The following is an 11,530-nucleotide window of genomic DNA, read 5'->3' as shown; positions in this document are numbered from 1 at the left end:
TTAAATAAAGGATTCCCGAGCTGACATGATAGTTAAAGGATTGATTGCATATTAAAAGAAGTGAAGTCTACAAACACTTTTGCACACCTACCTGGAAGTTTCAACAGAGGCATTGTGCTGGGATCCTTGATTCTAGGATAGCACAGTAGAAAGGAAGAGACAGGAGACTGTGGGGATGACTGACTGACAGTATAAAACACGCTGATACTCATTTTATTATTTTGCTTTGCCCATGTAATTTGACCCTTCTCTGCTAAAAGGAGACAGATGAGCTTTAGACCTATTTATAGCTTTAGGCATTGACTGTGAAAAACAGGTGAAGCCTTCAGTGTTTACCCTGGGATTTTAGACAAGATATCTGTGGTAGGCCAGAAATTGCATTTCAATACTTTCTAAATCTTCCTATGGATTGGATTCTCTTCAAGTGTAGTTTTCTTGTATGACTGGACCACTGATGACCATTTTCCACCCTAGTGAAACACAATGAAATTGTCCACGCTTCTGGAAAGTCAAGGTCCTCAGGATTTCAGTCCTGAGAACAGCTTTCTGTGGTCGGAGAATATGCTGGTACATTCATCAAACTCTCAACACACACACACACACACACACACACACACACACCCCTTAAGAAATATTCCTGACTTGGCAGAAATTCACCTGACAGAATTTATTTAATGAATTAAGTCATAAATTTACTTCAAATCTTGTGGAAGCACAACTGCCATCTAGAGTGCTCAGGGACCCTTACTCTATATATTGTTACAAAAAGAATATATTTCTCATGCATAACATTTTATAGTACACAAAGCACTTTCCAAATATTATCTATTTGATCTTGCTTACAATTCTATAAGGCAAGGAGCACCTTACCCTTGCTTCCCAAATTAGAAAACTGGGGCTCTGGGGAGAGACGTGCCTTGCCCAAAGTCATTCTGATGGTTAATGCAAAGCCAAGTCTCTCTGGACCAAAATCTCATGCTCCTTCCACAATAACACAGAGTCCTGGTTACGGCAAAATACAGGAAGACCTCAATTTTATTGTGCTTAACTTTAACACACTTTGCAGATATTATGTTTTTTACAAATTGAAGGTTCGTGGCAACCCTGCAAGGAGCCAAGTCTACTGTCACCATTTTTCCAACAGCATTTGCTTACACTGTGTCTCTGTCACATTTTGGTAATTCTCACAATATTTCAAACTTTTTCATTATTATTATATTTGTTATGGTGATTTGTGATCTGTGATCTTTGATGTTACCATTATAATTGTTTTGGGGCACCACGAACGCATGCCCATACAGAACAGTGAACTTAATCGATAAATGTTGTATGTGTTCTAACTGCTCCACTGACTGGTTCCTGTCTCCCTGCTTCTCCTTGGGCCACCCTATTCTCTGAGACACAGTTATATTGAAATTAGGCCATTGAATAATCCTACAATGGCCTCAAAGTGTCCGAGTGAAAGGAAGAGTCTCATGTCTTTCACTTTAAATCAAAAACTAGCAATGATTAAGCATCGTGAAGAAGGCATGTTGAAAGCCAAGATAGGCCAAAAGCCAGGCCTCTTGCACCAAACAGCCAAACTGTGAATACAAAGGAAACGTTCTTGAAGGAAATTAAAGGTGCTTCTCCAGTGAACACACGAATGATTGATAAGAAAGAAAATCAGTTTCATTGATGATATGGAGAAAGTTTCAGTGGTTTGGAGAGAAGATCAAAACAGCCACAACATTCCTTCAAGCCAAAGCCTAATCCAGAGCAAGGCCCTAACTCTCTTCAATTCTACAGAGGCTGAGACTGATGAGGAAGCTGCAGAAGAAAAGTTTGAAGCTAGCAGAGGCTGGTTCATGAGGGTTAAGGAAAGAAGCCATCTCCATAATGTAAAAGCGCAAGGTGAAGCAGCAAGTGCTGATGAAGAAGCTGCAGCAAGTTATCCAGATGATGTATGTAAGTAATGAATGAAGGTGGCTCCACTAAACAATGGATTTTCAATGTAGATGAAGCATCCTTACATTGGAAGAAGGTGCCATCTAGGACTTTCATAGCTAGAGAGAAGTCAATGCCTGGCTTCAAAGATTCAAAGGACAGGCTGACTCTCTTCTTAGGGGTTAATTCAGCTGGTGACTTGAAGTTGAAACCAATGCTCATTTAGCATTCTAAAAATCCTAAGGCCCTTAAGAATTAAGCTAAATCTACTCTTCCTGTGCTCTATAAATGGAAAAACAAAGCTTGGATGACAGCTCATCTGTTTCAACATGATTTACTGAATATTTTAAGCCCTCTATTGAGACCTACCACTCAGAAAAGAAAAATTCTTTTCAAAATATTATTGCTCAATTGACAAAGCACCTGGTCACCCAAGAGGTCTGATAGAGATGTACAAGAAGATTTATGTCATTTTCATGCCTGCTAATACAATATCCATTCTGCAGCCCAAGGATCAAGGAGTAATTTTGACTTTCAAGTCTTATTCTTTAAGAAATAAATTTCTTAAGGCTACAGTTGCCATAGATAGTGATTCCTCTGATGGATCTGGGCGAAGTAAATTGAAAACCTTCTGGAAAGTATTCACCATTCTAGATGCCATTAAGAACACTCATGATTCATTGGAAGAGGTCAAAATATCAACATTAACAGGAGTTAGAAGAAGTTGATTCCAACTCTCATGGATGACTTTGAGGGGTTCAAGACTTCAGTGGAGGAAGTAACTGCAGATGTGGTGGAAATAGCAAGAGAACTAGAATTAGAAGTGCAGCCTAAAGATGTGACTGAATAATCTCATGATACAACTTGAATGGATGAGTTTCTTCTTATGGATGAGCAAAGAAGGTGGTTTCTATTTTCTTTCTTTCTTTTTTTGGCCACTCCACACAGCTTGCGGAATCTTAGTTTCCCGACCAGGGATCAAACCTGGGCCCTGGCAGTGAAAGTGCCGAGTCCTAACCACTGGACCACCGGGGAATTCCCAGAAGGTGATTTCTTGAGCTGGAATCTACTGCTGGTGAAAATTTTGTGAAGGTGGTTGAAATGACAGCAAAGGATTTAGAATATTACATAAAGTTAGTTGATAAATCAGTGGCAGGGTTTGAGAGGATTGACTCCAATTTTGAAAGAAGTCCTACTGTGGGTAAAATGCTATCAACAGCGGTGCATGCTACAGAGAAATCGTTCAGGAAAAGAAGAGTCAATTGAGGCAGAAACTTCACTGTTGTCTTATTTTAAGAAATTGCCACAGCCATCCCAGCTTTCAGCAGCCACCACCCTGATCCGTCAGCAGCCATCAACATCGAGGCAAGACCCTCCACCAGCAAGAAGATTAAGACTCTCTGAAGGCTCAGATGATGGTTAGCATTTTTTAACAATAAAGTATTTTAAAATTAAGACATGTACATTGTTATTTAGATCTAATGCTACTGCACACTTAATAGACCACAGGATAATGTAAACTTAACTTTTATATGCACTGGGAAACAAAAAAGGTTGTGTGACTTGCTTTATGTGATACTCACTATCTTGTGGTGGTCTGGAACCAAACCTGCAATAGCTCCAAGGTACACCTGTCTGTGATAATTACTGTTAGGTAAATAAAGTACTTAGCTAGACTCAGCAGAATTTATGAACTGTAACAGCATATATTAAAGAGAGTAGCATCAGTGTGGAACCTCAGATTTGGAACAGAATTGTGGGCATGGACTGAACGATCTTTTAACTACTATTTTCTACTGAAAGTTGGGACAAGCCTCTTTGTCTGCAAAAAGAGAACATTTTACGGCTTAGCTTTATGGCCATCCTCTCCTTTCAATCAACAATCTTAGAAACACATTACAAAGTTGTTACTCAACCAAAATATTTTTTGTTCCTTTTGAACTCTTTTTTGTGACATTTCCATCTGGATTTCCCAATGGTATCTACAAATTGATATATACAAACCAAACATTTCCCCCCCACAAATCAGCTTCTCCTTCAAATGACTCTTAACCTTTATATGTTACCCTCCACTTTTCCCATTCTATTTGTGACAGATACCCTAGTTGTCTATTCAAAAATCATTTTCTCTTTTTTCTTATTAACAAAAGTTAACTAATGTTGACAAATGTTAACCGATGTGCTCAGCCAAAAAACTATATTTGCTAGACCTCTTTGCAGTGAGAGTGGCCATGTGACACAGTCTGCCCAATGGGATAGAAGCAGAATTGCTGGGCGGGATGTCTGGAAAAGCTCTTTTAAAAGAGGCCAACTCAGCTGGCATATGTTTTGCCTTTTGCCCTTCTTCTTATTCCTGCCTGGAATAAGAAAATATCTGGGTAGGTTGAGTGCAAATCAACAATTGTAACACAAGTGACAAGCAGGACAAAAGCCACATGTGAAGAATGCCTGAGCAGAAAGAAAGGGTCTGGGTTCCTGATGGTATCCTGAAGCCACCACAGTAGCGCTGGACTGCCCACCTCCAGACTTCTTAATATATGAGAAAATAAATTTGTTTTATCCACTGATTAGTCTGGGTTTTTTAGCTACTAGCAACCAATGTAATTCTAACTGGTAAGTCATGAGTTATTTCAAATTCAGATGATTGCAATAGATTCTAATTATTTTCCCTGTCACCAATCCATATTGCAAAATACTGCCAGGCTAAATCTTCTTGAAACACAACTTTGATCTTTATATTCTCAGTTCAAAAACATTCACTGACTCTTCATTCATTGTTTCAACAAATATTTCTTGGGCACTTAAGAAGACCAAGTTTACATGGTTAAGGTGAACTAGACCTCAGTTCTAATTCCGTTTCTTCCTCTTACTAGTTGTGTGGCCTCAACTTTTGAAAACCTAACCAGACAGTGTCCTGAGCAATGCCATTTAGTGAACAAGAGAGACAAGGCCTCTGCTTATATTCTAATGGGCAATACACAATAATTTTAGGTAGTAATGGGTGTTATGAAGAAAACAAGACAAGGTTATTTCTAGTGACGAGAGATGGTTTTCAGTCAATCCTATAATGGAGGACAGGAGTAGATCACTTCTCAGAACTGTTTAGATTAGTAGTATAGATTTTTAGATACCTCACACAAGTCTCTACTGGATCATGAAAGACTTTATCCATACAAATGGCCGAACTTCTTGAATAAATTTCCCTATCACTATAGAGCACTACAGAGAAAACAAAGTTCCTCGAACCTATGGGATCATCCTCGCTACTTCATGGTCTTATCCCACTGATGCCCCCTCAAACATTTTTTATACACCCACCCATTTTACAGTCCAAACCCTTTTTCATAAATGCACTCTTTTCAAGAATTCATGGCCCACCTGTGGAACTGCAATTAGTTCAGTATGGTTGGGACTGAAGAGCCTCAGATTGTAATCTGAAAAAGTCTTGGCCAGGCCAATGGGGAGCTCCCCAAAAAGACTGCCATTATAGGAATTCAGGACTGAGCAGAATTGATCCAACTCTATACCCTCATCATGATCAATCATTGACTGTGGGATGGTGAGGGGGGTACTGAGCATGGCTTCAAGGTTGCAGATGAAAAGGTGTGGAAACTGGAAGCTGTTCAAGGGCCTCTTCTCCCACCTCTGTATTTATTGATTTATTTTTGCCACACCACGTGGCATCTTAGTTCCCTGACCAGGGATTGAACCCACACCCCCTGCAATGGAAGCATGGAGTCTTAACCACTGGACTGCCAGGGAAGCCCCTGTTTGAGAAGCTTTAGAGGAGCCATGAGAGTAGAGGAGGCTTGATGGTTGTGAGTTGAAAAGTGGATGGGAACTGAGGAAGGTGGAGACTCCTCTTTCCTAATGATGTTGGCAGAGAGTGGAAGGAGAAAAAATAGAATGATAACTAGAGGGAACTAGGGTCAAAGGAGCAGATTTATAGAATTCTAGGGGCAGAAACAAGTAGATGGAGGAAAGTAAACATATAAAGAGAGTGGAAACTACGGGTCAGAACAAGTTTCCAGTCTTGGAGGACATGCGAGGAGGTAGAAGCAAGACCCAGGTGGAGGAAGAACCTGGAAGAGAGGAGAGGTGCTTTATCGCTGAGTCTGGAGTGGAGGAGGGGAGAAGAATGCAGACAGAGACACTCTGAGATGTGGGGGTAGTGTTTGGGGTAGTCAAGGCCTGTATAAGTTTTAATATTCCTGATTCACCGAGTAAGTAAATTAAGGATTATAAAGTTGTTAGCAGGTAGAAATGTCCAGACAAATGTTGGTAGGTGTAAGTAGTGGGGAAAAGTGCAGGACAAATTTCAAGGCTTTACCATCAAATTAAAAATGAAAAGATCTTAAGAAACTGCCATCTTTTGGGGGAATTCCACCTGATACAGGTAAGAAAATATGATTGATTATACTATGAAGAGTTTCTAAAACTGCATATATTGTAACACTCCATTTTTTTTTAATTTACAGTTTATTTTTGTTTTCCCACACATTTTGAAGTGAATTTGATTATAAAAAAGAACCAGTTTCTTGATAATACTCAATGTTTAATATATGGGGAAACAGACACTCATGTGGTTGGTGAAAGTGTAAGATTTTAGCCTTTCTGGAAGGAAATTTGGCAAAATATTTATCAAAAACCTTTAAAAATATGCTTATCCATTGATAAAACAATTTAATATTTATGACTTTATCTTAAGAAAATTATACAAGTGCTCAAAGATATGTTTCAATAATGTTAATTGTAGCCAAACTTATAAGAGTCAAAAAGTAGGAACAGGGACTTCCCTCGTGGTCCAGTGGTTAAGAATCCACCTTCCAATGCAGGGGACGTGGGTTTGATCCCTCGTCGGGGAACTAAAATCCCACATGTAGCGGGGCAACTAAGCCTGAGCGCTGCAACTACTGAGCCCACGAGCTCTGCAGCCTGCACGCCACAGCTAGAGAAGCCCGAGTGCCGCAATGAAGAGCCCGCACGCTGCAACAAAGACCCAAAACAGCCAAATAAATATTTTTTTAAAAGTAGGAACAACTGCAATAGAAGATTGATTAAAGTACGGTACAACCATAATATAAAATACCATTCAGTCATTAACATGATGAGTAGATGAATATATATTAACCTGGAAAACATTCAAAGATTTTTATTAAGTGAAAAAGCATTTTACAAGGATGTATACATAGTATAATCTTGTTTTCATTAAAAAAAAAAGAAAGGCATTTAATTTATGTATCAATATAGACGTTGAAAACAGCCTGGACAACTTATACCAGCGTTCTGTCTGGGCAGTGGAATGATGGCAATATTTTACTTTTCTCTTTTTTCTTGTTTGCATTTTCTACCATGAACAAGTATTATTTTTGTCATTAAAAAACTGAACTTAAAGCAAAACAAAACATATTCTGGTCCTATTATCATCTACAGCCCTTAAGGAAAAATGTCCAGAAGTTAAATGGGACAAGTCTATAAGTGCGACAAGTCTATCTACTCATTCTTTTTCTGTAATTAGACTTGGTTTTTCTTCAAGCATCAGTATATAAACTAGTCTCATTTAATTCTATTTTTGCTTTAGTTTTTGGCAAAAGAAAATCATTATTTTCTAAAACCATTATTTTCTATGTCTTTTAAAAATTGTTAATGTGAATATTTCATCCAAATTATGGACTACATTGGTTGGAGCTTACCCAGATGCTTCCCATCATTTAGAACATTATTCCAATGGAAAACATTCAGAGTTCCAAATAACAAATTTACAAACTATTTTTTTTTTTTTTTTTTTGTGCGGTTCGCAGGCCTCTCACTGTTGTGGCCTCTCCCGTTGCGGAGCACAGGCTCTGGACGCACAGGCTCAGCGGCCATGGCTCACGGGCCCAGCCGCTCCATGGCATATGGGATCTTCCCGGGCCGGGGCACGAACCCGTGTACCCGTGTCCCCTGCATTGGCAGGCGGACTCTCAACCACTGTGCCACCAGGGAAGCCCTACAAACTATTTTTTAAAGCGGAGATTTATTGTATTTTATCAAGTTAGAGATACCTGTAACCTGAGGCTCTACAGGAAGGAGATGACAGACACTTAACAGGAATGAGCTGTGCACAGGCAATCACTGCTGCCTGGCTTTTTTGTCCAGAAAGCCCTTCTTCTATTCTACTATAGCAGGTTTCTGTCCCTGCTGTGAAACCTGCTGGGAGGGCCCAGCCCTTTCCAACCTGCTCTTCACCCCACCCTCCTCCATGCCCTCACAGTCACTCATGGTTTAGATGCCAAAGCGTTCTATGGGGCTCGGGGCTACCAGTAGTAAACTTTCAGGATGAGCGTAACCCTTTGTAACATTGCTTCAGTGGCAGCAGTTCTGAGTTCATTACAACCTCTGGTTTGGAATACAGTCCTTTTGCCAGCAGCAGCTATGGACTATTTTTGTCACCCTGCTAGAGGTATATAAAAGTTACCTTAAACCTAAGGAATGAGTTTTAGTTTGGAATATAATCAAATTCTGAAATCTTATGGTATTTTACTGTATTTAGTTTCATTTCCCTGTCGGTCATAATTTCCCATACATGCCTAAAAATAAAGAAGTCAACTTCGTAAGACTCATCCTTTTCCGTGAGACAAACTGACTTTGTTTCCTGCCTCTTGCATGGAACTAAAATTCAGCAATTTGCTTTTAACAAAGCAATCTAAACATCAAAAGTATACTGCATTCTGTCAGGAGAGAGAGGGAGGCATGCCGTGGGGTCTGTGCAATAATAACAGTGCTCAACACTGTTCCAAGGTTGTTGTTGTTGTTTAACATATATTAATTCATTTAATTTTCACAACAGTCTTTTGAGGAACTATTATTACCTCCATTTTACAGTTGAAGAAATTCAGGTACAGAGACTGACTTGCCCAAGGTCTCACAGTTGTTTAAGTGGTAGAGATGGGATTTAAGCCCAGGAATTATGGCTCCTGTGTCGGGGCTCTTAACCATGGTGTCATTTACGGCCTCACTCTTGCTTAGTTGTGCAATGACCGTGATTGTGCCTAGAGTATTGGGTTCTGGACTAGACATGAGGATGCAGCATAGTGATTCCCAGCTTGACAGATGGTTGTAGGAGTAGATCGAAGTCAAGGGGTGTTTAAACTTTTACTTATGGAATCTTCAAACTACATCTTGAGTGGAAGCCTAAAATGAAAAACAAATGAAAGTGCTTATAGTTAAAGATATGCAAATTGGACAGTAGACAAAAATATCACAGTTTACCTATTAATCTGGTAAGAGTTTGAAATTTTGATATATCCCAGGGTTGCCTAGGGTCTGGGATAAAACATCTTCTCATGCACTGTTGGAAGGAATCTATTGATAAAACAGTATCTGGAAGACAATTAAGGCCATATGCATTAAAATAAAAAATGTATTGGGGACTTCCCTGGTGGTCCAGTGGTTGAGACTCTGCACTCCCAAGTTCAGGGAACTAGATCTCGCATACTGCAACTAAAAAAAAAAAAAAAAAATATCCCACATACCACAAGCATGCTGCAACTAAGCCCCGGCACAGTCAAGTAAAAAAAAAAATTAAAAATTAAAAAAAATTAAAAATGCATCAAGTGTAAACCCAACTATTTTGTGGGAATTTGCTCTATGCATATACTGGCAAATATATGTTGAATATAATGATATTTGATATGACAAAACAATCAACCATCAAATAAAAAACAGCCCATGTGTTTGTCAGCAGAGAAAAGGTTATATAAATTACAGTACTATATAGTTTTCAAAAGAAAGATGTTGTTGTAAATATGCTGGCTTAGAAAAGGTGTGCAATTTATGTTATTAAGTGAAATGAGTAAGGTACAGAACACTAGATGATTCAATCTTACACACACACACACACACAGCATGTGACTCTGTGCATAAAAATCACCACAAAAGATGACAGAAGAACAACAGAAGTTTAAAGTGATTAACTTTGTGTAAATGTTAAGTAATTCTATGTGTGGTTTCCAATTTTTTTCAATTTTTTAAAAACCAGGTTCTGTTACTACTCTTATAAAATTAATAAAATTGACTACTTGAAACACAAGGTCAATTCATACAAAACTTCAGGTAGTTGAATTAAAAATTGTCACTCTTGATATTTAAGATTATAAAAATGAAATATCTGGATAATATGCCAAAATAACCCCACCCCCAAACAGATGAAAGTGGAGCCTGTGTTGAAGGACAAGGGAAGACGAGCAGAGCCCTGATCACTTAGGCTTTCCCGGAAATCTCCTTTACCATACTCCAAGGGCTTTGAGCAGCATGGTTTGAAAGCTACAGTTGACCCTTGAACAATGCAGGCCTTAGGGGCGCCTACTCTCCATGAAGTCGACAACCCGTCTATAACTTACAGTCAGCCCTCAGTATCCGCGATTCCTCTGTATCCCTGGATTCAACCAACCTTAGAGTGTAGTACTGTAGTATTTACTGTTGAAAAAAAATCTGCTTAAAAGTGTACCTGCCCACTTCAAACCCATGTTGTTCAAGGGTCAATTGCACTAGTGAACCAAAAAGAGCACAGTATCTGAAGTCAGAAGACCTAGGTTCAAACCTGGAATAAACCCATCTAATTTTACAGGATTCACATCAGTAAAATGTAGACCATTCCTCTTTTACATGGCTTTTGTGGAGGGTTAAACGAGATTTATGTAAGAGCACTTTGAAATTGTGAAGCAATATACAGTTTCCTTTTATGAGAGCCTTGACTTGAAAAGGAGAGACCCAAGTGGCAATGAGGCATGAGACAGGCTCTGTGCATCTTGGGTAGCCTTGGTTATTCACAGAAAAATTGGGTAGGAGGTGACCCTGGGCAGTGTCATGAGGGCGACAACTGGAAGAGTGAGGCTAAGCAAGTTATGCCTCAGTAAACAATATCCTTCTCCTTTGAAACAATCACCAAATTGCAACTAAGAAATTTTTGTTTTCGAGATCTCTCCTCAATGCAATATAAAAGACGAATGAGGAGCCAGCCTATGTGGCTCACTGCTGTATGCCCAGAGCAGCACAGCATTTAGGCACATAGTAGGTTCAATAAAAACCTGCTACGTGGGTTAGGAAGGAAAGTCATAAGGAAAACGTACTGAGCCAACGAAACAAAAACATTCTGTTAGGGCATGTGGCTATGCCTCCTAGTGGAATCCAAATGTGTTTCTCTGAGAGGAAATGTCACACCAGCTATAGAACGATGGGGCAACAGGCCTTGGTAACTTCAGTTCATGTGCCTTGCTAGGCTTTAATATCGTATGTCAAACTCCTCAAATTCACAGGCAAAACAAGCATAAACTTATGAGGTTTCTTGATCTAATTTTCAAGATGTCTTTAAACTTCATTCCAATGAATAAAAACATTTTTTTTTAATGTTGGGTCTCAATTGTCCATGTGGAGAATTGATTTACACCAAGATGTTTTAAAATAGTGTGCAGTTTTCCTTCAGACAAATATCATACAAAATTCACACATCTCAAGCTCCTCCAGCAAGTGTCAATAGTGCCAATTTTATTATTTCCACAGTAGCCATTCTAGAAGATTGCTTTTCCTAGCCTGGATAATATTTCAGCCTACTGCATCTGAAGGC

Source organism: Delphinapterus leucas, chromosome 1 (assembly GCF_059928025.1).
Source record: "Delphinapterus leucas isolate spDelLeu-1000000601 "Yukka" chromosome 1, BTC_Dleu_Yukka2, whole genome shotgun sequence".
Classification (NCBI taxonomy): Eukaryota; Metazoa; Chordata; class Mammalia; order Artiodactyla; family Monodontidae; genus Delphinapterus; species Delphinapterus leucas.
Note: the sequence above shows the minus strand (reverse complement) of the source record.